The sequence below is a fragment of the Mus pahari genome, chromosome 12 (assembly GCF_900095145.1).
Source record: "Mus pahari chromosome 12, PAHARI_EIJ_v1.1, whole genome shotgun sequence".
Lineage (NCBI taxonomy): Eukaryota > Metazoa > Chordata > Mammalia > Rodentia > Muridae > Mus > Mus pahari.
In genome coordinates, this window is record NC_034601.1 from 25327455 (window position 1) to 25352416 (window position 24962).

Here is a 24962-nt window from a genome sequence, read left to right on the forward strand (position 1 = left end):
TATAACCCTGGCTGTCCTGGAACTCCCTCTGTAGACCAGGCTGGCCTCAAACTCAGAAATCCACCTGCCTCTGCCTCCCAAGTGCTAGGATTACAGGCGTGGACCACCATCCCCGACTATCTTTACAATGTATCACCCGACTATCTTTACAATGTATCACCTGGCTATCTTTACAATGTATCATTGAGTTCAGAGCCAAACCAGCAAATTCAGGAGACTACACCCCGAGAAGCCAGATACAAAACCCTGTCTCAAAAAACCAAAAAAAAAAAAAAAAAAAAACCAATGGCTTCCCACAAGCCAACACTCCTGGAAAAGAGTAAGGGGTCAGGGTGGGGCACGAGCTGGTGAGAACACAATAACTTGTGCACAAGACCTGAGCCTTAGACAAGTGATTTGGTGTGTGTTTGTGTTTGACTGTGGTGGGGGTGGGGGTGTCTTGCTTTCCTGAGATCATGGAGGACTGGTTTTGGTCTTGTTTTGGGGGATTGTGTTGTTGGTGGTGGGTTTTTGTTGTTGTTGTTGCTGTTGTTGATGGTGGTGGTGGTCTGGTTGCTTGTTTGTTTTAGGGGGGTTGTCTGTTTGTTGCTGTTGTTCATTTGTTTGTTTGTTTGTTTGTTTGTTTGTTTTGAGACAGGGTCTTTCTTCAAAACCCTGGCTGTCCTGGCACTCACTACACAGCCTAAACCAGCCTTGAACTCAGAGATTCATCCACCTGTCTCTGCCTCCCAGTGCTGGGATTAAAGGCATCCTTTGGGATGCTGTTTAAGTTCAGCCTTCCAGGGAGAGGTGCTCATCAACACCACGAGGCCCACTGTTTCCAGAATCCTGGAGAAAAGCAGAAGGAAAAAAGAAATATTAAAGCCCTTTCCCCCAACTCCCAGTCATCAGGGTAGGAAACAAGGCTCAGGAAGTAGGCTCACCAGTAGCCCAGTCGGGTGGGGCTCGCTAGACCCTAGGCAAGCTCTGAACTCCCATGCCCTCCCTGTCCTAGAGAAAATCCAGCACCCCCTGGAGTGGAGTAATGAGCCCACCTGTGTGCAGCCCTGAGGGCACTGGTGCTCTGTCTCCAAAGCCGCTGCAGGCACCGCTGCACAGCTCCCAGGAAGCCCGGCTGGAGGCCCTGCCACACTGGTATGGTTCTAATTCCCCACTAATCCTCAGAAGCCTTGGTCTCTGGAGGCGCTGTGCTGGGTGTTCTGGTGCTAGGGGATGCCTGAGCCGTCCTGGCCCCTTTCCCTGACTTTCTTGAAATATAAATTTTTAAATGTGACTTGGAGATAAAAGCAAACATGCCAAACGTAGGGAATGCTTTCTTGTGTTCATTACAGCCCTGGGGAGCACCCCACACAAGGAACTGCTCAGAGCTGCCGCCAAGATGAGGTCTGCTTTTCCAATAAGCACTTCAAACGGCAGAGCATGTTTTTGGCTCGAGCCAGCAACTGGGAAGCCAACAGTTAATAGGGTTAGGCACTGAGGCACGGCTCCCTGCCACCAGGGGAGAGTCTGGGCTGCCGTTCACAGCAACTGAGTTACAGACACTTGTCTGACCCTCCCAGAAAAGCAAGGGACGCAACCCTTTGGACCTGGCTGAACAGAGGTTCCAAGATGCAAGATTTTGGTTTTCCAGTTAATCACTCCCCGTGCTGTATTTCTTCTGTATTTTTTTCACGTCAGCTTGCTTTACCATAATATTCCAACCATGATCCAAATTATTTTATTGGTTTGGAATTCTGTTGATCCTGGCATGGGGCACACCAAAAGAAGCTGATGTTGATGTATGAGGGCTGGTAGTAGTAGTGGCAAGGGTGGGTGGGTGGGTGGTGTTAGCATTCTGCCTAAACTCCACCAAACAGTTACCTGGCAACATCCTGGTAGGCCTGACCCACTATAAAAGAGGCTGTTTTGCCGGGCAGTGGTGGCGCATGCCTTTAATCCCAGCACTCGGGAGGCAGAGGCAGGNGGATTTCTGAGTTCGAGGCCAGCCTGGTCTACAGAGTGAGTTCCAGGACAGCCAGGGCTACACAGAGAAACCCTGTCTTGGAAAACCAAAAAAAAAAAAGAGGCTGTTTGCCCCCTCCTCTCTCTCTCTTGTTCTCTTGCTCTCCCCTTCCCACCCACCCCCATGTGCTTATGGCCGGCCTCTATTTCTCTTCTCTCTCTCTCTCTCTCTCTCTCTCTCTCTCTCTCTCTCTCTCTCTCTCTCTCTCTCTCTCTGCCTTTCTCCCCTCTCCATACCCTGAATAAACTCTGTTCTATACTATACTGTCGTGTGACTGGGCCCCATGAGACATGCCCTTCCCCCATACCTGACTACACCCCCACAGAAGATATTCTCTCTCTTTATCTTTTTATAAACACAGCAGGTGGGTAGACACACAGACTAGCCAGTGGCCGTGGCACTGTGGGACGAAGAGAGGCTTTGCCGTTTCACGTCCCAGATTCAGAAGGTGAGAAGCCTTAAAGGAAATGACTTGCAGAGTTCCTCATGGCTCCTGGTTAGAGCTCACATCTAAGCCTTGCTCTCTGTGATGTCAGCTTGCTGTTCTAATAACCGAATTGCACCTTCACAGGACAGCTGTATCCACCCCACCCCACCCCCGCCTTGTCCCCACATGGGCCTTTCCAGACAGGTCACAGTCGTGAGAAACTTGTGTCTGTCTGAGTTACTCCTTGTATGCTGATTACCATGTCACCCCGAGAGGTACCACTGAGACCCCAGAGTCCAGCTTCCATCCAGATGGCACCTCTGAAGTCACACCTGGGCACATACTTCCTGGGCTGGGAGGGGAAAGCTCTTTGCAAGGACATGAATCAAGGTGAACAGCAAGGATTGCCAAGTGTCACGTTTAAAGGACTCTGGAGGTGCAGGCCCCTGGGCTCTCTTCTTAGGGTTCTCAGGAACAGGTTGGAACAGGCTAAGGAACCAGTTGCAATAGCTAAGGGCTTATCTCTTTGAAGTCTTGGTTCAAATGTCACTTTTACAGTAAGAGCCCTTCAAACTGCTACATTTAACATTACAAAAAGCCAGGTATGATGGTGTACACCTGTAAGCCCTGTACTAAGGAGACTGAAGCAGGAGGATCCAGCAACTGCATCTCAAAAAATTAATATATGCATACATACATATAAATACATACATCCATTTACAACCAACATACTTCCTTCTTAGCCCCATACCTAGTGTTCTTTATCTTTGAAATTACTTTTACTTTTGACTCTGCCATGCAATTAACATATTTTCCATACTAGTTATTGATCATCGTTGTTCCCCCAACCCCAACATAGACAGTCCATGAGGGAAGGGAGAGCCTGCCTTGGCCACTGCCAAATCGCATGAGCCTGAAGCAGGCGCAACTACTTGTTTCAAACAACTGCCTGAATGAGGTAGTGAAGGTATTGCAGGTGACCAGAGACCCACATCACCAGAAACCCTGGTCCAAGAAGTTCGGTAAGCTTTGGCACTAACCAGACTAGAGTCTGGAAACCTGCTGCACTCAGAGCCAGTTCCTCTTCCTGCAGCAGCCACAGGCAAAGACCTGCAGGCATGGCTGAGGACGACCATTTAGTTTTGAGGCTTCCTATCAGACTTGCATGCCACAGGCTAAGCATTCCTCCCTCAAAATCCCAGAGAGTAGGTCCCATGGACTCCTGTCCCATCTACCTGTAGGGACTTAGAATGTGGGAAATGTGATTGAAAGGAACCGTGACTTTCTGGTGGGGTTTCTGGTTTAGGTGAATAAGATTACAGGGTTTCCTTTCTCTGGGAAAGAAGAGAAGGAGGAAGGAGGAGGATGAGGGAGAGGAGAAAGAGAAGGAAGAGGAAGGAGAAGAGAAGGAAGAAGAGGGAGAGGAGGAGAAGGAAGAGGAGGAAGAGGAAGAGGAGAAGGTAGAGGAGGAGGAATAAGAGGAATAAGGAGGAGGAGGAGGAGGAGGAGGAGGAGAGAAACAACAACTTGGGAGCAGAAAGACCCAACTGAAAATGTCCATGCAAAATCTCAACAAGACACAGCATTCACCAACAAAAAAGAAAGTAGCAGGGTCCGAGCATCCACCCAACCATATGGAAGAACAACAATGAGGACAACCTGGTTCCTCATCCAGTGCCTGCATCCAAGCTCCAGCTGTGCTACTAATTGACCCATGACCTTGAGCTAGCCCCTCTCCTGCTCTTCTGTCAGTTACCAGCATACCCACCCCCACCCCCACCCCCCCACAGCTCCGTGGAGCTATGCTTTCAGAGCTCTGGTTTCCAGCTGGGCTCTAGCCAGACACATGGCCAAGCCAGCGGGAGAACTTGTCCCAACTGGTGGCTGCCCAAATTTTCCAGTCTAACCCCTAGCCCCACCTGAGAGCCTTCATTTCAGGGTCCCCGTTAGAGGGAGCAGGACTCTTTCTGACATAGCCTATCTACACCTCCCCCATCAAGTCCCCCAGCCCACCCCCTTATGTCTGAACCCGTAGGCCTGTTTTCTGCCCACAGCCCAGGCCCAGTCTCTGACACCTGGGGTCAGGCTGAACTCTGTGATGACATCGCTCATTTGGATTCTAGGAGGGACCGGCTGCTCTTCAAATTAAACCAGTTCCCTCTGGACCCCTGCCACCGCTGCCTCGCTGCTGGGAAGTGTCCACTGGCCCTAGGGAGAGCTTTGAACAATTCTGAAGAAACAGACCTGCCAGGAATCAGCTATGTGGCTCGAGGGGTCCCTTCTAACCTCTTGGGCCTCAGTTTCCCCTGGACTGGAGTGGCTCCCTGCCAACTGCTTGGGAATGAGGACGTGGATCTAGTAGGTAGCATGGGCTTCATAGAAGGAAACCAAGCCCTGGAACTGGGGTCGGGAAAGAAGCACACTGTCTCTCCAATTGCCCCTCTCCTTCTGTCCCCTCAGAAATAGGCTCTGAGGAAGCCGGCAGGGCAAAGCAGGCATCCATCAGACTAGGGATGAGCAACGCTTCTTTTACCCACATGGCTTGTCTCCAGATGAGGCCTCACACCAGGGAAGGCAGAATATCAAACAGATGGGAAAGTGGGTGGGATGAAATATGAAGTGGATTATTTATGATAAAGGTCACTGCCTGTGGGGAAAGCCCCCCTGGGCGGGGGGGGTGGGGCAGGGGGTGATGTATCCAGCTAGCTAAGCAGCTAAACAAGGGACGACTCTCCTTTCCAGAATAAAGCCCCGTCCCTAAAAATAGAACACACACACACACACACACACACACACACACCCATCAAAACTCAGAGGCAACTTTCTGTTCCCCACCCCCCATAGACATAGAAAGTCCCTTATAAACGGTCCTGCTTCATGTGTCACAAAGTCAGAGGCAAACCCTGTGTATGGAAACCTTTATTATTAAGACCCACAGAGCTCAGCTAAGAGCAGAAAGGAGAGAGGGNGGGGGTGGGGGTGGGGGTGGGAGGAGCTGGATTCTGGAGCTGACCAGCAGATCCCTTGGCTTGGGGAACTTGCTGGGATCCTCGGAATGAGACAAGGAACCCAGCGAGGTGAAGTTGGGACAGGCAGAAAGTGTCAGGGAGCAGCCTCAGAGGTGAGCCCGAGTCCAGGAGGAGGCAGAGAACAAAGTGGAGTGAAGGAACCTGTGCCGAGTGGTTGCAGGCGTTCCCCCAACACCAGCACATCTAACGTCAGGCGCGACTAGGCAGCCGCCAGCATTAATTAGGTACAGATGCAGGCGCAGGGCAAGCCTCGGCCAGGAGCCGCTCCCGGAGGCGCGCGCCCCAGGCGCAGCCGCCACCTCCGCAGCCCTAACCCAGCAGCCGCCGGGAGCGCGGAGGTTTCCCCGTGGCGCCACAGCGCCCCCTCATGGTAGTCTCAGGCAGAGCGGCTTCAGAGAAAGGCGGACTGGCAGCCTGGAAGCCATTGTGCCTTCAGTACATCTCATACTCATTCGGAGTGTTTACCCCCTCGTTGGCACCCCATGCTTATTAAATTGGAATATGAGAGCTTGACTCGGGCACCAGGGCTTCAAAAGCTCTCTGCAGGAGTTTCCAGTCCTCAGTCAAGTTCAGAAGCAGCTGTCCTATAGCGATAGTTCTGAACTTGAGGGGCATTGGAACAACCTCGGAGACAGCAGAAGGAGTGGATTGGTGGTCGATACCCCAGAGTTTCTGATTCCATGAATCTGTAGTTGGGTCTTGTGAATCAGCTTTTCATTTCCCAGGGTATAAACAGGACTGGCAGGGATTGAGCATTGGCTGGGAGCTCGCTAGAAATTCAGGCTTTAAAGGCCACCTTCTACCCGCTTAATCACAATCTGTTTGGCACACACGAATGAGTCCTCTGATATCACGGCTGAGAAATGTTATTTTAAGCACTCTTTGGTCAGAGTTCACACAGCAAGCTGGAGGAAGTGTTTCTCACCCTCCCCAAGACTGCTGAATCAGAGGGCAGGATAGAATGTCCCAGATCCCATTATCTTGCACACCGCCGCCCATATGGGAGAGACTGAGACCCAGAGAATGGAAGGATGCCCCAGAACCTGGGTTCCGGGGTGACCTATTATCCCCTGTGGGCTTTGATCTGTCTCCTCCACAAGTCAGGCAGCCAACTGTCAAGAGCTGCTACTGCCTGGCCTCTGCTCTGCGGCGGCATAGGAGGGGCCGAGGAAGGAAGCAGAGACTGAGGAAAATGACAGCCGAGGGTGGGAGGCAGGCAGGTGTGCAAGACGACTCGGGGCAGAGGTTGGAAGGTCCTGTCAGCTTCTGGGCCTCAGTGCTGAGACTCGGCCATCACCTGCTCGTAAGTATCCGTCTGAATTCTCAGGGGCGGATTGGAAGCCTGTCTTATGAACTGAAGAAAAGTCTATAGCGCTGTCCTCAAAGTGGGCCTGGAAGCAGCGTATGGTGGTCTCCATCTTCTCTGTCGATGTCATCCAGTTATTTGGCTAATAAGCACCGAGTGATCGGTGAGGTTGTTCAGGCCTAGGGACAATACTGAGTGCAAATAGAAATTTGAGGAGCGCATGGTGAGAACTTTCGGTGGCCATTACTCTTTTATTTTTCTACTTTAATTGTTTCACCTACACACTTTACATCCTGCTCACTGCCTCCTTCCCAGGCACTTCCTCCCACAATCCTTCTCCCCGTTCCCCCTCCCCTTCTCCTCTGAGCGGGCGGGGTGCCCTAGGTACCCACCAACCTGGCACATCAAGTCTCAGTGAAGCACCCTCTCCCACCCAGGCAAGGCAGAGTGGTCATTATTCTTGTGGGTATACTGAGACACGTAACAGTCCTGTTTTGACCATAGTTTAGAGTCCGTGTAAGAGGCTAAATAAACACATGAATACATGAGAAATAACATGACAAGTCTGGAGAGTTCAGTGTCCACAAAGGAGCAGGTAGATACTCAAGAGACACTTGCATGGCCCAGGGACACCAGGGACATGTGAAGATGAGATGACCATCACAGGAGAGGCATAGTGGATGCTGGATGGGAACCACATATCACTTTACTAGTTCTATTGCTGCGAAGAGATGCCATGACCAAGGTTGCTCTTATAAAAGAAAGCATTTAATTGGAGGTTTGCTTATAGCTTCAGAGAGTTAGTCTATGATCATCATGGTGAGACCGAGGCAGGCATGGATGGCTCTGGAGTAGTAGCTGAGAGCTCTACACCCTGAACCACAGACAGCAGGCAGAGAAAAGAGAGAGAGAGGGAGAAAGAGAGAGAGAGACTGGGCCTGGTGTGGACTTCTGAAACCTCAAAGTCAAAAACAAGGCCACACCATCTCCAACAAAGCCACATCCACTCCAATAAGACCACACCCACTTCAAAAAGTCCTAATCCTTCTCAAACAGTTCCACACCCTAGTGACTAAGCATTCAAATATTTGAGCAGATGGGAACCATTCTCATTCAAACCACCACACAACCTTAGTTACTCCCCTACCCTGTCCTCAAGGGCCAGGAGTAAGTGAGCTGCACTTCAAGACTGCTTAACATCTGTAAAGAGGATGTCTATCTGGAAGGTGGGCTCATACCAAGATAGCCAAGGCTGAAGAGAAAGTTCCAGAGAGATGATCTTGAATTTGAAGTTGATGTGTGCATGCTTTCTCCAGATTCTCCAGAAAGCCATCTACACTGTGGGGTTGGCTGTGAAAGGGATGGAAGCGTCAGGAAGATGGAGTCTTCCCAGAGGCCAGCGTGTTACCAAACTTTGCCTGTAGTGAATGCAATGAGAACGTAACCACTCCAAGGTATGGTTGAGGGGAAGGCGTTTATTGCAGATGTGAGGGAGAGAACAGCCAGAGGCGTCTGGAAGTCTAGAGCAGGGAGAGAATACAGTGCAGACGATGGCCATAAGAGGGGGTGGGGGTGGGGGAGAGAAGAGGGGCGGGCAAAGGAGATTGAGAGAGAGGACCAAGAGTGGAGCGGGCAAAAAGAGCACCAAGAGAGCATGGCCCAGATGGCGGGGGGGGGGGGCTGTACAGGAATGGGAAGCTGGGGGAAGTGAACCCCACAGGCTGGAGAGCTTTAGGGTTGGGGGCGGGGTGAGAAGAACAGAGAGGAGCCCCAGGTACTGAGGGAGCCTTGCACTCATCTCTACATCCTTTGTTCTCTTGGTCTCTCTCTGTTTCTGCTTCTCCCTCTTCCCTTCCCCTGCACCCTGACTCCTCTCATGGCCCAGATCTGTGGTTAAAGTATTCCTCATGGTCTGTGCCCATTTATACTGTTTTGGATGACCATATTTAACATTCTATATTCATTTTCATCTTCTCTAAAAAAGCTCTGAGCAAATAATCATTTTTTAAGATTTAATTTATTATATGTGTGTGTGTGAGTACGTGTGTGAGTGAGTGTGCGTGTGCATGTGTATGCATGCATGTGTGTGCGCGCATGCATATGTGCATGATATGTGCGTGTGTGTGTGTGTGTGTGTGTGTGTGTGTGTACTTTCCCCACACTGTGTAGGTGCATCACATGCATGCTAAGTGCTTGCAGAAGGCATCAGATCCGCTGGAATTGGAGTTACAGGCAGTTATTTCAGAACCATCACACAGGTGCCAGAAATGGAACCCAGGTCCTCTGTAAGAGCGGCAAGTGCTCTTAACTGCTAAGTCATCTCTCCAGCTCCCAAACGATCAATTTTCCTGTTAAGTCAAAACGGAGTGGGTATTTGCTTTCTTGGGGGACTTGCTCTTTTGTATTCCCAGCTACACTGCCCTGTTATCTGCCTTACAGAAAGCAAAACCACTGAGTTGAACATTAACCAGAATGACTGAGAGTGGGACAAAATGCACAGTCCTGGCCTAGGGGACCAGAGCCCCCTAACCAGAGTTGACTGTTCAAACAGGAAGGAACCCTGTGGCAGGCCACATCTCCAAGGGACTGGGGGTCAGCCGATTCCAAGAAGTACTTTTCACTGCAGTTAATAAATATTTACTGAATTCTGTGTAGGGCTATCCACACAGGGCTAGTCACACCAGGGCACAAGGAGGGCTCAGGCAGAGGAATCTCTAGTTATATGCAAGAAGGGCTCTGAGGAGGCAGGAATGAGGGTCTTAGGTCATCAACAGACAATTTTAAAAAGGAGGAGAAGGTTGGGGAACAGGGGACAGCATGAACAAAAGGACAGAGGACAATGCAGAGTGTTTAGTAAATTACCAATGTGGTGACAGCATTTGGGGGTGCACAGTGTACAGAGGGAGTGTGGGCATTGGTGCAGGACTGGAGGGCAACTTGGGACCTGCATTAGTCGTGGTTCTCTAGAGAAACAGAATTTATAGAATATGTGTGTGTGTGTGTGTGTGTGTGTACATATATGTGTACATATACATAAATAGAATACATACACAGACATATATAAAGGGGATTTATTAGAATGACTTACAGGCTGTGGTCCAGCTTGTCCAACAATGGCTGTTTATCAACAGAAGGGTCCAAGGATCCAGTAGCTGTTCAGTCCGTGCGGCGGGGTGGATGTCTCGGCTGCTCTTCAGTCTGTGCTGGGATCCCGGAGAAGTAGGCTCTGATGCCCGTGAAGGAATGGGCTTGCCAGCAAGGCCAGAGCAAGCAAAGAGGGCAGGCTGGCTTCTTCCGTGTCCTCTACACAGACAGTCGTCAGAAGTTGGGGCCCAGATTTCAGGAGAGTTTTCCTACTTCAGGAGGTCTGGACTAAAGCTGTGCCTTCCTACCTCAAAGATCCAGGTTAGACGTGGGTCGCTGCAGCCGGGCGTGGTGGCGCACGCCTTTAATCCCAGCACTCGGGAGGCAGAGGCAGGTGGATATCCAGCTCTAGGCCAGCCTGCTCTACAGAGCAAGTTCCAGGACAACCAGAGCTACACAGAGAAACCTTGTCTCAAAAAAAGAAAAAAAAAAAAATTAAAGCAAAAATCCTCCACAGGTGTGCTCAGCCATTTGGGGGTTTCAGTTATTCTCCTGTGCAGTCAAGTTGACAACCAAGAATAGTTATCAAAGCACCAAATAGGAAAAACTAACTCTGAAACAGGCCTAAGTTTAGAAGTTAAGGGACTGGAGAGATGGCTCAGCGGTTAAGAGCACTGACTGCTCTTCCAGAGGTCCTGAGTTCAATTCTCAACAACCACGTGGTGGCTCGAAACCATCTGTAATGGGATCTGATGCCCCTCCCCCCTTTTCTGAGGTGTCTGAAGACTGCGACAGTGTACTCACATACATAAAATAAACAAATCTTTTTTAAAAAAGAAGACAAAGAGTCTCATCTAAATCATGGACTGGTCAGATGGATACCTTAGAATGGCACCCAGGACTGTGTTATGGAGAGTGGCCCACTGGACTGACCACAGACCCGAGAGGGAGACGTCTGGGCTGTCCCGGATGCAGGTAAACAAGGGTGAGACCATGGAGAGGAGAGGTGAAATGGCTCAGTCTCCTGACTTACGGGGCAGTGGGAGGTGACACTGTGCTGTGTGCTACGCAGGTTATTGTCACCTTGACCCAAGCTGGGGAGTCACCTGGAAAGAGGGACGCTCAACTGAGGAACTGCCTCTATCGGACTGGCCTGCAGCCGTGTCTGTGGGACATTGTCTTTCCTTCTTTTAACTTTTCATTGGTTCTTTATGAGCTTTACATCATGTTCCCAGTCCCACTTACCTCCCTGTCCCCTCCTACCCTCCCTCTGCCCTTGCAGCCCCTCCCCCAATAAACACACTAACAACATCACACAGCAAGCATTTTTTTTATACCCACTGAGCCATCTCACTGGCCCTGGGATAAAAGATTTATTTTTGGTTCAGCTTTTTGAAGTTTTCAACCCACGGTCAGTTCGTGTTTTGTCAACTCAACACAGATGAGCGTCATCTGAGAGGAAGGAACCTCAATTAAGAAAATGCCTTCATAAGACCAGGCTGCAGGCAAGCCTATAGGGCACTTTTAAACTAGTGATTGCTGTGAGAGGGCCCAACCCGCCATGGGTGGTGCCGTCCCTGGGCTGGTAATCCTGGCTTCTATAAGAAAGTAGGCTGAGCAAGCCATTGTGAGCAAGCCAGTAAGCAGCATCCTTCCATGGCCTCTGTATAGGCTCCTGCCCTATTTGAGTTCCTGCCCTGACTTTCTTCAGTGATGAACTACAATAAGACAGTCAGAGTCAAATAAACCCTTTCCTCCCCAAATTGTTTTTGGCCAAGGTGTAGCAGCGACCAAAACCCTAACAAGGACTGTCAGCTTATTTGATTGCTATGGCCCGTCATGCTGTGGGCCACGGACCCATGTCCTCTGTCCCGTCCCCTCCCTACCTCCTGCTTCCCACCACCTGCCAGTACCATCGTATCATGAGTCCACTAAGGGATCAGGTCTGAGTCCTCAGCTCTAACCATGTCCCCTAGCCATTGCCTAAACACATGAGCCTCCTCCCTCGGAAACATAGTTCAGCCCATTCTGGTTCCACAGATCCACAGGCAGGAAAGGGATTCTTAAGATCACTTTAATGGAGGGCTTTAAGCCAGGTTCCAGGAATGGTGTGAGAATCCAAGAGCACATTTCCTTTAGTTCTCAGAGGCGCTGGCAGCCAGGGACTCCGGAACACTCCCAGGTTAAGCTCCCCCACCCTGCAGCTGCATCCCCTGCCTGCTGTGCACACATGTCATCCCGCTGTCCCCACCCACCCACCCCCACCCCCTCCTCAGAAACCGGCCTGTGCTTGTTCCCTCTCCCTGCTTCCTCAGCATCCTCATAGCCTGGGTGGATGCTGCCTTGCCCCCAGAATCTTCTCCCATCCAATCTCTCCAGTCCTCAAGGCCCAAGCCAAGTGTTGCCTCCCCTGGAAGGTCCCTCTGGATGCTCCACCTCCTTCTCCTGACATAGTAGGCTGTATTGGTCCAAATGGATCTCTCCCAGATGCTAGTTCCTGCCTGCATGATCCAGAGGTGGAGTCTGTGTTCCCTCTCTGGGGTCCCGATGGGACTTGTGACTTCTGAGGCTGAGTTATGGAAAGGGTAGCACTTCTCTCTCCTCTCAGTGTGCTTGGGGACACAGGAGGGAGTCCCGGCCACCCTGAGAAGCTGTACTCGATGACACAGACAGACCATCCCCATCCCAGGTACCTTCATTGCACCCTAACCCACAGTAATGCAATAGCCTCGGTGAGCACTGCCATTTTAAGCCTCGACACTTAAAAGCAATTTGTCACTCAGCAAGGGACAGAAACACTTCTCTGGGGCCCCTTGCCTCCTGCTCAGAGCATTTTTCTCACTGGTGGCTGACTAGACGTCTCTCCTGCTGCATTTCCATCACTCAGAGACGGAGGTCATCATGCCAGCTGCCTTCCCTGGCCAGACACATTCCACAAAGGTTTACTCAGCAGGCCCCAGGAAGGGAGAGAGAATCTGGCGTGTCAAAGGTGAGCTCTATGGTGACAGATCCACGAGCGATGGAAGCTTCAAAGCAAACGCAACTTTGATGGGCTGTTCCTCTGGACTGTCAAGGTTTTGCACATCACGGCTGTGTCTGCCGCGGCATGCCGGGGCTTGTTTGTCCCCCACGGAAGCCATCTGTCCAGGTACCAGACCTACCCACTATCTCAAGGGCCTCCTAAGCCGGGATTTGCAGCCAAAGCAACCTCCCAGGAGCACGTGTGGTTTCAGCTCTTCTGTCTTATGTCATTTGATTGACCCCCCTTTCCACTGACCAGAGAGGAACAAAGACCCTGCTATCAGTAAGGGAAGTGGCCAACACGGGTCCCTCGCCTGGACCTCTGACTCCAAACCCCAGCCCTCACACACTCCAAATACAGTGAGCACAGCGGCTACTAGGCCTGGGTTCTGCTAGGGTCTGCTTGGGGTTGACAAACCATGTAGGGATTCTCTGTCTCTTAGCACAGGAAATCTACATGCAGCCATATCGCATTGTGTACAACTAGTACATCTGCTGCCTGAAAACACACACACACACACACACACACATACACACACATACACACACACTCTCTCTCTCTCTCTCTCTCTCTCTCTCTTAAATGCATACGCATACACACACACATTCTCACATGCATACACATACACATACATACTCTCTTACATGCATACACATATACACACAGATACACACATGCATACATATACAAACATATGTATACACATGTACACACAATACATATATACTCACATATGCATATACGCGCACACACATAAACTCACAGACACATGTATACCACACATACATTCTCTCACATATACACATAGACATCCACACATCCTTACACACATAGATATATACATACTGTGATAGTGTGAATATGCTTGACCCAGGGAGTGCCACTATTAGGAGATGTGGCCTTGTTGGAGTAAGTGTGGCCTTGTTGGAGAAAGTATGTCACTGCGAGCGTGGGCTTTAAGACCCTCTTTCTAGCTGCCTGGAAGCCAGTATTTTCCTGTTGACCTTAACAACAAGATGTAGGACTCAGCTCTTCCAGCTCCATGTCTGCCTGGACGCTGCCATGCTCCCACATTGATAATAATGGACTGAGCCTCTGAACCTGTAAGCCAGCCCCAATTAAATGTTGTTCTTCTAAGAGTTGCCTTGGTCATGGTGTCTGTTCATAATAGTAAAACCCTAACTAAGACACATACATACTCTTATTCACACACATACAGACATACACATGTCTACGTGTGTGCGCGCACACACAGAGAGCAAAAGCCAGCCAGCTAACCAAGACGGCAAAGACTGACACTCTCTTCCCAAACCAACTTTAAATAACTGTTTGAGTTGCTTACTTCTTAGGTTAATTGTTTCTTTCTCCTGTACTAAGCTAAGAATCAAGTTATCTATGCTACGTCTGTCTCACAGGTGTTGGCTCTATAAACATTTAGGCATCCAAGCATGTGTGCATGCACCCTGCCTCTGGATAATGAGTTCGTGTAGGTGAGGACACGCTCTGTAACCTCCTACACGCCTCCCCGTCTTGCTGGTGTCTCTGAGGCTAGCGTCGCTCCAGCTAAGGGCCGGGCAGGAAGGACACAGGCTGTGCAGTCACCAGTCGTCAGTTTATGGCGAGCTGTCAGCAGGTGATGGATGCCCAGGGGTGGGCTGTAAATAAGAGTAATGAAACTCAGCAGGCCTCGGCCTCCTGGGACACACACCCCTTCCATCAATCTCTCGAAATGACTGCTTGGCGGCATTCAGGTTTCAGCCTGACCTGGCTCCAGCAAGCCCCAAGCATTCTTCTTCAGCAGACAGTATCCCTTCCCAGGCCCGGAACAGGCAAACCTGGGAGCACACTGCGTGATGACATCTGCATGCCTTGCCATCACACTCTACAAATGACAGAGACTATTTTTCATCCACCCAAGCACTGTTCCCACAAAGCAGAGCGGCGTTCCCTCTGCTGGGCTGCGGAGGGTGGATACTAAGTTACATTGGTCCTATCCAGCAGCCGCTCGGCTGGGCCCCATCCCAGTCAGTTCATCTACAGGAAACCTGTCTTTGTGGTCTTTTCAGTGTGGGTGGCCATAAGCAAAAGGGAGAAAACGCAACAGTTTACACTCTTGTTCTGAACTCGGATCTAGCAGGGATTTTTTTTTTTCAAAAAAGTAAAAATTATTTTTAATTGTGTCCACAGATCTGTGTATATTCACATGAGCACAAGTGCCCATGGAGACCAGAGGTGATGGATTCCCCCTGGAGCTGGAGTTACAGGTGTTTATGAGACCAGAGTCACAAGGTATCTTAGCTAGGGTTTCCATTGCGGTGAAAAGACACCATGACCAAGGCAACTCTTATAAAGGAAAACATTTAATTGGGGCTGGCTTACAGTTTCAGAGGTTCATTCTATTATCATCATGGTGGAAAGGATGGCAGCATTCAGGCAGACATGGTGCTGAAGGAACGGAGAGCTCTATATCTTGATCAGAAAGAGACTGACTCAACTCTGGGCATAGCTTGAGCATATATGAAACCTCAAAGCTCGCCCCCATAGTGACACACTTCCTCCAACAAGGCCACACCTCCTAATAGTGCCACTCCCTATGGACCAAGCACTCAAACACATAAGTCTATGGGGCTATACCTACTCAAACCCCTAGGGGAGACGAAAGTAGGGTCCCACAGAAACAAGTGCTTTTAGTGACACGGGGTAAACAGAGGCCAAGAGACAATGACTTCCTTAAAGCCAAGGGGCAGATCAAGACCCAGGTTGCCCAAACCAGGACTCTTGGTGTCTAAAAACAGTTCTCCAAGCAAGAAGAGGTCACACGCTGTGGGATCATGTCCTAAGCATAGGGCCCAGCATGGAGAGAGCACTGCGCTGGACACTGGGAGACAACAGGGCCCCTTCCTGTTTCCCTTCTGGTCTCCATGGCTCACTGACCGGCTGTAGCCTGGAGGGCATCCTCTTTTGCCTGAGTTGAAGCACATGTCCTACATGTCCCTACACATGTCCCCAGCTCCCTACTCTGTTCCAATTTCTTCTGAGATCACCTCTTGTTTTATCTTTGTTTGTCTGTTTTGCTCTGCTGAGAGGGTGAGCCCAGAGCCTTGTGCATACCAGGCAAGAGTGCCACCCTTGAACAGAAACCTTGGCTTCCTTTTCCTTTTTATTTTGAGACAACGTCTCACAGAGTTGGCCAAGCTAGTTTTGAACTCACTCTTAGCCCAAGCTGGCCTTGAACTTCTCATCTATCCTAGGTCTCCTCCATAGCTGGGATTACAGGCCTGTGCCACTGGGCCTCGCTGTCCCTTCCCTGTGTGTATTTCCTGCACCTGGATTGGCCCTTCAAAGGCTGTCTCTGTAGAGCCTGACCTAAGATACCTTAGGACCAGTGAGTGGGTCTTAGCACCCCAAGATAGCCAAAAGAGGAAAATAAAAACGTCTCGGATGAACAGCCTTAGGCCAAGCAGGATTTGGGGATGTGGTGTGTGTGTGTGTGTGTGTGTGTGTGTGTGTGTGTGTGTAAGGCTGTACTTCAGCTCCCAGAAGCCAAGCTTGCTCTCAGGCAGGCTTCAGTCAGTCATTTCAAAGCAACACCTCCACAGAATGCCTTTGTTTCTTTGTGAGGGATCACTCCTGAAGAGCAGGCCCTTTGTAACTCCAGGCCCTGCCTGAGGTGACACAAAACCGAGCCCTTCTTGCTTGGTGTGGGTACTTTTTGCCTCACATGCTGTGAGCTCACCCCTTCCCTGTCTGTCTTAGGATGCAGGGCAGCTTTTATGGTACATCTTCTGCTGGACTTCCCCCTCCCTCCCTATGGTTCCACTTCATCCCCTGATTAGATGGCATTTAAGTAATTACCAGAAATCCTGCTTCCAGGGCAGGGCCAACCTGGCAGCATCCTAGGAGATGCTGAGTTTCCCAGGGAGCTCAGGATCACTGGTGTGCTGCACTCACAGTGTGAACTCCCCCTGTGCGCTGCACTCACAGTGTGAACTCCCTACAGGCTGCCCTGATTTTTGTCATTTATTCCTGTCACCGTCTATGTCATCAGCAAGATTCTGTCCGCTCTCCAGCTTGTCATTTTTTGCTTTTAATCTACAGTCTGATAATCATGTGGGCAAACCTGCTGGCCTGGATCTATCACATAGGCTCCAGGTTCCAGGGGGCCAAACAGTCCTGTGAACAAATGAGAATTGCAACTCAGACGCTTAGAGCATTTTGGCTACAGAGGAGTATTCTTCATCCCCGAGTTAGAAAGTTCCCCTTCGGTGAGTGGAAGGATGGGCTACTGGGATTTTCTTTGCTGGAGTTCTTACGTTTCTGGTTGAAAATCCAGCCACAGTGGGTGAGGTTGGGGTATCCAATGACACGTGCATGCCCTCGGGCCTTCTGTTTGCCACTTATTAGGACACGCTGATTTTATAGACCCAATTTTTTAAGATGCCTGGAGACCTCATGAGTTTCCTGGTTTCACAGATGTCAAAACAATGTCACACACCAGGACACGGTGATTTCAGAGCAAAAAAAATTAAATTATTCCAACGACCAATACCAAGCCCCCCTTTCAGCTTCTGTGTCTAACTCAGAAGTGCCTGACCTCTGGAAAAGACCCCTGCTTCCTGTCGTAGGTGGGAGGAGGCGGGCAGCGCCCTGCCTTCAGATGTGCTTCTGATTCTTTCCTCCCCAGGGAGACACTCATGACTGACCAGAACAACTGAGGGAAGACAGAATAATCATGGCCAAGGGTTTCCAACAGTCAGGGTCACACCCATCATGGCGGGGAGGGCAGAACAGGGGCTTGATCTGTGGCAGCTGCTTGTTCACACGGTGGCGGGCTGGGGAACAGGAAAAACAGACCTCAACCAAAAGCAGGTATAACTTTCAAAGGTTCAATCCCGAAGACCTGCTTCCACCCCACCCTCTAACGGCCAGCCTGCCTCCTTCCCCTTCTCTTCTTCTTCCTCCTCTTCCCCATCCCCCTCTTTTGTTTTTATGTTCGTGTGTTTGTTTGTTGAGACAGAATTTCTCTGTGTAGCCCAGACTGTCCTAGAACTCTCTCTGTAGACCAGGCTGGCCTTGAACTCAGAGATCTGCCTGCCTCTGCTTCCTAAGTGCTGGGATTATAGGTGTGCACCGCCGCCTGGCTAAGCCTCACTTTTCCCAAAGGCTCCTCAACATTCCAGATAGCACCACAAACGTCAAGACACAGGTGTGTCAGGGACAAATTTAAACCATAGCAATAATAATAATAATAATAATAATAATAATAATGTGCTTTGTTTCTTGTGGGTAGGTGGGTGGAGGGTCTTGGGGTTGGGGGGTGGATTGGCTCCTTCCTCTGTAACCATTTGAACCTCAAAGTGCAGGGAGCAGGCCTCTACATGCCATAACTGATGTACATACCTGGTGACGACCAAATAATGGTGTTCTCCAACAACAGGTTCAAGAATATATGCCAGCAAGCATGTTCACTGTCACCTGTATCCTGTATCAGAGTCCTGGAGCGGGGGAGGAAGGATGACCAGCGGGGTCAAGCTGACTCCCAAGGGCTCACTGTGCAGCAGCATATGGGAGGTTAATTGTGGGAAGTTCTACATGGGGGAGAGGGAGAGGCTGCAGTAAAGGCCTCCTGGGGGGCAGAAAGTAAGTGGAGACCCCCTGATGCATGATTGGAACTATACAGAATAGCTGTGTGCTCCTGCTGGAGAGAGACCAGAAGTCCAGGCAAGGGGTGGCACATTCCACCATAGCTCGGATTCCACACCGACGTCAAGGTCGTGAAGGTCCCAAGGTCTTTGGGCAACAGGTGATAAGAGAGCTGGGGTTTGAGGTCATGGTTGCAGTGCAAAGCTAGCTCGGTCACTGGTGTGTTCGGAAGACTTCAGCAAGCCAAGCGGATGGCAACGGGAGAGGTGGTTCCTGCCTGGAGAGAGGCTGGAGGTCGGGCAGTTGGGCAGTCGTTAGCATGATCTGGAGGCTGAGTGCGCCCAGTGACCCTCTTGATACTCTTGAAGGTGACAGCTCAAGGTAGCTATTAGTAAGCAAGGCTGGGGCCAGAACCACCGTGAGTTCTGGCACAAAGGACGTCAGTGGGATGCTGACATCTGCATCCACGGAGAAGCCCTTGGAGGATCCCAGACAAGACGGCAGAGCTGAGAGCCTGGAGGGATGTCACAGGCCCCTTAGTGAGTCCCAGGGGAAATCCTCAAGTTCTGCAGGAACGGGAAGGACTCCACTTGTAAGCAGAGGCTTTAAATCACCTCTAGGTAGGAACCCAGGAGTACCCCCAAAACCCTCTAAAAGTCAAGATTCTCTAAGGTGGAGCTGAGCTCCGGTTATAAGAGTTGATCAGCTGTGCAGTGGAAGGGAAGCTGGCAGGGGACAGAGCTGTCCCCACTGCTCTCAGAGAGTGGCCCAGGAATGTCTCAGCAGTGTGCTTGATGGCTCCAAAGAAGGCACAGGATGGAGAGACCCAGAGAGACGCCTCCGTTGGGAAGGGGTGGGGAAGGGAGCAGACAGTGGTCCTGTTGCCCAGTTCAACCAGGTACAGGGCATTGCTTAGAATCCTAGGGAGCTGTAGCTGAACTCTCCTGGTGGAGGTGTTTTCCATTTAGGAAAAGCTCTGAAAGGGCTTGCCTGCCTGCCTGCCTGCCTGCCTTCCTTCCTTCCTTCTTCCCTCCCTCCCTCCCTCCCTTCCTCCCTTCCTCCCTTCCTTCCTTCCTATCTGCCTTTTACTGGTATTTGAAATGTTCTTTTGTGTACGGATATACATATGCCATGGCATGAGTGTAGCGGTCAGGGGACAAGCTTCCGGAGCCGACCTTGTTTCTGCCACTGTGCAGGTTCTGACTAGATCTTTGTCTGCCTCCCACTTTGCTGTAGGAGTCCTGGGATTCCCCGTGCTCATCCCCATCTGGCTTTTTACATGGGATCAAACTTAGATGCTGCTTCCTGCCGAATGTCACTCTCAGCCAAGTGCACATGCCAGGTGAAACTCTGGCCCCTTGGGCAAGACAGAAACATCTGTACTAGTCGAATTCTCTTACTCACAGAGTCGTTGGACAGAAGCCCCTGGCTCATTCTGTCACTCTGGAGCCAGCAAGCTAGTCAGAACCTTCAGCAGGCACCACAAAAGCAAAGGCTCTAGAGAGTTTGGCACACGGGGCCTCCAGGTGAGTGAAGCTCTTGTTTCAAAGCAGATGTTGTCCCAGCTCTCTCCCAGCTCTAAAAAAGCATCTCCCTCCAGGGATGCCCCACCCAGGCAGTGCCTGCCATGAAGGCTGGCCTGATAATGGTTCTGTCATCTCCCGACATTGCCGGTCTGAGAACTAAACCTCTAGCTCGGTGTTTCTCAACCTTCGGTCAGGACGCCTTTGTGGGGCCTGGGGTGGGGGTGTCAAATGATGCTTTCACAAGAGTCACCTAAGACCATCCTGCAAATCAGATAGATACACCATGATGCATAACAGTAGAAAAATTACAATTATGAAGTAGCAATGAAATAATTTTATGGTTGGGGGTCACTACAACATGAGGGGACTGTATTAAAGGGTAGAAGTATTAGGAAGGCTGAGAGCCACGGCTCTAGCACGTGGGCTATAAAGGGCTTGAAGATGGCAGGTACAGTGTGCCTGCTTCCAATACGTAAAGAGAGACATAAAAGAAATGGCTCTCTATTTATACTCAAATTAAGATTCCAAAATACAGGCTACATATATTGCCAAGAGATTATTTTACAAAATGATGAACGACCAATATAATTCTAAACAGACAAAAGTCCACTTCTCCCAACATACCCTTCCTGGAACCCTGAAGCAGACTCCCGTGCACCCAGACTCCAGTAGTAGATGTAGGCAGTAATGACTGTTGACAGGATTGACACCATAGCGGTGTCTAGCGGCACCTTTGGGCGTCGTGGGAGGACTCAACAAGTTACCTTTGTGTCAGACCGGCCTCACTGACACCAAGCGGAAAACCAATTACCAACTCCGTTCTTGGGCGCGTGGGCAGATGGGACCTGGCACTGCAGCTGAGCCGCCAGGAGGAGGCGTCACGGCCACTGCGGAAAGCCGTTCTACCAATTGGCCACAAGGGGGCGTGCCGAGACCAGGATCCTAACATCTGTAGGGTCACGGCCAGATGTGTGCTCAGAAGCAAACCGAAACCCCGGGGAATAATTCACGGTGGGATTGCATAGTGCTAGGTTGTCTACTCTTTCACAGCACCGTCCAACTCTCCAACATCTTCTATTAGCACCGGAAGATTTAGGAAAGTGCTTTTCCCTTATGCCCAAGAATGCAACCTCAAAAAAGAAACAGCAGTTTCCACGTTGTCAGGAGACAAGCCAACCAGAGCCATGGCCGAATGAGTGGCCAGCATTTGTCCAACCCTATCCCCACCCACACCCGCTTCCTTAGAAGTACAGCCGTGTCGTATCACACGGGGAACACATTCTTATAATGGTAGGAGGTTCTGTCAGGGTTTCGGTTGCCCCGACGCCAACTCAGGAGTACGGGTCACCCACTCTATGTGGTCTCATAAAATCAACAGGGTGGGCAGCATGAGATGTACTTAGATGCCAAAGTCTAAAGCAAGGGGACATACAGTAGACATTTTGTCTTGCCTTTTTCGGGGTCTCAGGGACACCATGCAAGGCCTCTCACATACTAGACAGGCAGTCTGCCTCTCTGTAAAGGTTTCCCATACACGAAGGAATGCACTCTGAATAACGATAAACAGGCATAACAGTATATTAGTCATCCACTGTAGGTATAGCATGCTGTCCATAATTGCATGTGCTATACTTTTACGACTGCAGAGTTGTTTACAGTGGATTCCCCAGAAAATGGTGAGTAAGGACCTCTGATGTTTGAACAGTGTCCGTGTTGCTAGAAGGTACGAAGTTTTCAGATCTGTTGCTGCTATCTTATGAGACAGTAAGTATCTATGTACGTGGCCCATCGCTGACCAAAACATCGTTTTAAAGGGCTGAATAATAACAATAATAATAAAGCAATCACTCTTAGGAAACCTGTTTTACACCACTGTCTTGGTGTGCTGTGAAGTATTGAACTATCAGTAAGGAGGCGCAGAGCTCAGCAGTCTGCCCAGAGTTCCATGGCCAGCAGGTGACAGGAGGTCACCAACCTGCAGTGTCCTGTGTGCCAACAGGAGGCGCTCTACAAGGACAAGGCGGGGCAGGGAATGAGACATGCTTTTCTATAGAGTCTGTGACTTGATTCAATCAAAGATCCATATACTGTGTTATACTGGGTAGGTCCCATGAAGCCAGCATTCACAACACAGCCCTGGCTTAGGATGCAAACGTCACCATTGGGCACAAATCTGGGCGGTGCCTATGCAAGCTGAACCTTGTTCTCAACCCTGGCTGCGGGTTAGAATCATGAGGAGTAAACACTTTGTTGTTTATTTCGGAGGGTGACATTCTTGGCACCTCCCAATGTAATTTGAGTATTTTTAGTCAGAATCTCAGAAGATGAAGCCCAGACACCGTAGCTTGGTTTATACTGAACTTTGTTTTTTGCTTTTTGGGGTTTTTGTTTGTTTGTTTGTTTTCATTTTTGTTTTGTTTTGTTTTCTTCTTTGTGATAGATTCTCCCTATTTTGCCCAAATGAGACTTCAATTCCTGGGCCTAAGTGATCCTCCTGCCTCAGCCCCCTGAATAGTCAGGACTACTAGTGCACATCATTGTGCTCAGCTAATATTTGGGGCTTGTTTATATTTTGGTGCTGGGAGCTCAACAGTGCTAGCACACTCCCGAGCCGCAGCGCCGATCTCTGATATTCGTTTTGTTTGTTTTTAAAGTCTAGATGATTCTGGGGTTCCTCCAACCTCTGTGTTGCTTGGATGAAGAAACAGGCCCAGCAAGAGGTCATAAGTTAATAAATGTCAGAAGTTCGGAAAGCAGGGGACAGATGCCCTGATTTCTAGTACAGAGTCATAAAAACAAACCCAAAACCCAAAACCCCAAACCACTCGATTTTTGGTGGTTGCCACTGTGGCTCAGTGGTTAAGAGCATGTGTTGATCTTCCAAAAGACCTAGGTTCTGTTCCTAGGGCCCATTTCAGGTGATTCACGGTGGCCTATAACTCCATTTCCAGGAGATCTGACTCTTATTCTGGACACATATGCACATACGCCTATATGAATATACATATACACAATTAAAACTAACGTGAATATTTAAAAAAAAAAACCCTCAGCTGTTGGATCAGGCTGGGCCACCCCACATGGAGACACGACACGGGACCCCTGGGTATCAGACCATACACTGAGAGCCACTGCTCACACAGCTTACCTTGATGTAACTGGCTGTTACCACCAGTGTTCAGTGTTCTCTCCCCAGAAACACTTGGCTCAACGCCATATTACATTCTAATTTAATCCGGAGTTATGCTTTTAACTTTTTTTTCAATTGTGTATGTGTGTGTGTATTCATCCATGCACATGTATCAATACAGATGTGTGTGCGCATACACATGCTACGGTATGTTTGTGAAGATCAGTGAACAACTTTTGGAAACAGCTCTCTCCTTCTGCCACACGGTCTGGGAATCAAATTCAGGCCATGAGTTAGACACAGTAGGTACTTTTATGTTCTGAGCCGTCTGTCCTAGCAGTCCTAGAGTTATGCGTTTGAGAAGTCGGAATTGAGAGAACTGTTAGCTGCCGTCCTCCTTTCTTTCTGAGGTGAACAAATGACTTCTAGGGTCGAGCCGGAACTCAGGCGTGACCTTGGATAGACAGTCCTAAAGATGCTCTAATGAGCTCTGTGCTGTTATGTCCCCAGGCGCTGCCCACTCTTAGAAAAAGTGGGCTGGCAATTTGTCTTCTCTGAACACTGAGACTACAGGAAATTAGGACGCTCCGTGGAGGCCGTGGCCGCACTTCGCGAGTGACCCCTCCAGCCAGCCGGGGGGGGGGGGCGGGCCCCTCAGATGAGGGCTGCTCCCAGAAGAGCACATGCAGTTGGCTCACCTGCCGCTGCGCCCCGGCAGCCAGGCCTGTTGGCCCAGACGGCTTCCGGCTTCCGCTGCAGCTAGTGTGGCTGTGGGCTCTGCAGTGGGGCTCAGCCTGGGTCACGCCATCACTGGGGGCTTCAGCGGAAGTGGTAATGCTGAGTGTGCAAAACCTGACATCGCACCAAGACCCTCAGGGAGCCCAGCGGCAGGACCAGCCGTCTCGTGGGCCTTGCTCTCTAGAGATCAAGCAGTTTCTGGGCTGTGCCCAGAGCCAGAGCGATGTCAAGCTCTGGCTTGACATTTGACGAGGTGCTGCCTCAGTGCAGGATTGCAAATGGTTTAATCTAGTCAAGAAATTTAAGCTGGAAAAAAAAAATGTAAAATTGGTTCTGTATAATTGATAGCACCAGTGTGGACTCGTTTCTAACAGCTCCAGAGCTTCCGAATGGCCATGAGAGAGATCTAACTATAGATGTTTAGTGCGGCTTATAGCGTTGGTCACTGGGCAAGGGTTTGGCCTCCTTGAGCACTGTATTGTGATTGTGAGTTTAAAAAAAAACAAAACAGTTGGGCAGTGGTGGCACACGCCTTTAATCCCAGCACTCAGGAGGCAGAGGCAGGCAGATTTCTGAGTTCGAGGCCAGCCTGGTCTACAGAGTGAGTTCTAGGACAGCCAAGGCTATACAGAGAAATCTTGTCTCAAAAACAAAAAATAAATAAATAAAAAATAAAAAATAAAGTAGCTTATTCTGAAGAAAGAGAGAGAGAGAGAGAGAGAGAGAGAGAGAGAGAGAGAGAGAGAGAAGAGAGAGAGAGAGAGAGAGGTCCAAATTAGTCTATAACCAAATGGTTTTAGAGACGGAGCTGAGTGGATCTGCGAATCTGCTTCTTCAGCAAATCTATTGACGACTTCCTATCACTTTCAAATCAATCCACTTGAGCATCTGGGAGTAAAGGAGAATCTTTGCTTTGTGTGATGTGGGCATCTTGCCCCTCCCTTTGCCTAACCTGTCCCTGCCCTGCTCATAACCTTAGTGTCCTCAGTCACACGGAAGAGAAATCCCTGAGACCGGGCTCTCCTGTGTACCTCCCACCACGCCTACCCACCTGG

The 24962-nt window shown here is 50.0% G+C and overlaps 1 pseudogene; it reads left to right on the plus strand.

The window, feature by feature from the left end:
• The first annotated feature begins 1024 nt into the window (after positions 1–1024).
• On the plus strand, positions 1025–24199 carry LOC110330035 (annotated as a pseudogene).
• Positions 24200–24962: the final 763 nt, after the last annotated feature.